Source organism: Panulirus ornatus, chromosome 69, assembly GCF_036320965.1.
Source record: "Panulirus ornatus isolate Po-2019 chromosome 69, ASM3632096v1, whole genome shotgun sequence".
Lineage (NCBI taxonomy): Eukaryota > Metazoa > Arthropoda > Malacostraca > Decapoda > Palinuridae > Panulirus > Panulirus ornatus.
Window position 1 is genome coordinate 22,273,741 of NC_092292.1, and position 2,649 is coordinate 22,276,389.

Below are 2,649 nucleotides of genomic sequence, written 5' to 3' on the forward strand. Positions count from 1 at the left end.
CTTCCACAGAGCATCTCTATCAACTCTATCATATGCCTTCTCCAGATCCATAAATGCTACATACAAATCCATTTGCTTTTCTAAGTATTTCTCACATACATTCTTCAAAGCAAACACCTGATCCACACATCCTCTACCACTTCTGAAACCACACTGCTCTTCCCCAATCTGATGCTCTGTACATGCCTTCACCCTCTCAATCAATACCCTCCCATATAATTTACCAGGAATACTCAACAAACTTATACCTCTGTAATTTGAGCACTCACTCTTATCCCCTTTGCCTTTGTACAATGGCACTATGCACGCATTCCGCCAATCCTCAGGCACCTCACCATGAGTCATACATACATTAAATAACCTTACCAACCAGTCAACAATACAGTCACCCCCTTTTTTAATAAATTCCACTGCAATACCTTCCAAACCTGCTGCCTTGCCGGCTTTCATCTTCCGCAAAGCTTTTACTACCTCTTCTCTGTTTACCAAATCATTTTCCCTAACCCTCGCACTTTGCACACCACCTCGACCAAAACACCCTGTATCTGCCACTCTATCATCAAACACATTCAACAAACCTTCAAAATACTCACTCCATCTCCTTCTCACATCACCACTACTTGTTATCACCTCCCCATTTGCGCCCTTCACTGAAGTTCCCATTTGCTCCCTTGTCTTATGCACTTTATTTACCTCCTTCCAGAACATCTTTTTATTCTCCCTAAAATTTAATGATACTCTCTCACCCCAACTCTCATTTGCCCTTTTTTTCACCTCTTGCACCTTTCTCTTGACATCCTGTCTCTTTCTTTTATACGTCTCCCACTCAATTGCATTTTTTCCCTGCAAAAATCGTCCAAGTGCCTCTCTCTTCTCTTTCACTAATACTCTTACTTCTTCATCCCACCACTCACTACCCTTTCTAATCAACCCACCTCCCACTCTTCTCATACCACAAGCATCTTTTGCGCAATCCATCACTGATTCCCTAAATATATCCCATTCCTCCCCCACTCCCCTTACTTCCATTGTTCTCACCTTTTTCCATTCTGTACTCAGTCTCTCCTGGTACTTCCTCACACAAGTCTCCTTCCCAAGCTCACTTACTCTCACCACCCGCTTCACCCCAACATTCATATACATATACATATACATATATTTTTATGTATGATACTTTTTCGCTGTCTCCCACATTAGCGAGGTAGTGCAAGGAAACAGACGAAGGAATGGCCCAACCCACCCACATACACATGTATGTACATATGCATCCACACACGCACATATACATACCTATACATTTTAACGTATACATACATATATACATACACAGACATATACATATATATACACATGTACATAATTCATACTTAATGCCTTTATTCATTCCCGTCATCACCCCGCCACATGAAATGGCATCCCCCTTCCTCTGCGCGGTAGCAGTAGGAAAGGACAAAAGGCCACATTCGTTCACACATAGTCTCTAGCTGTCATGTGTAATGCACCGAAACCACATCCACATCCAGGCCCCACAGAACTTTCCATGGTTTACTCCAGACGCTTCACATGCCCTGGTTCAATCCACTGACAGCACGTCGACCCCGGTATACCAGTATACCATAAGTTCCAATTCACTCTATTCCTTGTGCGCCTTTCACCCTCCAGTATGTTCAGGCCCCAATCGCTCCAGTATGTTCAGGCCCCAATTGCTCAAAATCTTTTTCACTCCATCCTTGATATCCCATAAAGTATTCCACTCAATTCTGTAAGCTTTCTCCAGATCCATAAAATCTGCATACAGCTTGATACCTTTCATTAATTATTTTCCATAGTCATTCTCACTGTAAAAATCTGGTCCACACATCCCCTACCTTTCCTAAAACCTTCTTGCTCTTCTCTTATTCTGCTCTGCATTCATTCACTTTCACAATCAATTAATACTAGCATACACTTTTCCTGGAATACTATAACTGCTACAGACATCCTTTGCATCTTTTCCTTTGAATAAAGGAACGATAGTAGCTTTTACTCAGTCCTCAAGCTCAAACTTTTGCTTCCATGCTAAATTGAACATCAAATGCATCCACTCTGTCACACTTTCTTCTTTATACTTCAACATTTCAGCCATAGTCCCACCCACTCTAGATGCCCTTTCTACCTCCCTCCTTGTTATAGGCCCCTGCACTTGTATCCTTTTCCTTCCATCTGCCATTCCCATGCATGTAACTATTGTCTCACCTCTTCCGATGCTCATTAGTTTTTCTAAACACTCTTTCCATTTTCCTTTAACTTTTGCATTTCCCCTTCCTTCTTACATTTCTACTCTTACATCACCTCTTTCCATTTCCTCCTTCTGGTACAATCTCTTATTTTCCCTTAACTTTCACTCAACTTCCTTCCAAAATCTTTACCTACTCTTTCTTTGCTTTCCTTTACTAACTTTTTAACATTCCACTGACACATCTATATTCTTCCCTCCTCCTCACTGAACTTTCACTGCTACATTTCATTCAAGCACTCTACCATATGCCATTTTCTTCTCTTCTACAGCATTGCTAATCTCATCCATGCACTTCCACTTTTATTCTTATATCTAACAATTTTGTATCCACTACTAATTCTACAAAGCTTAACAGCTCTTTCTCTAAACAT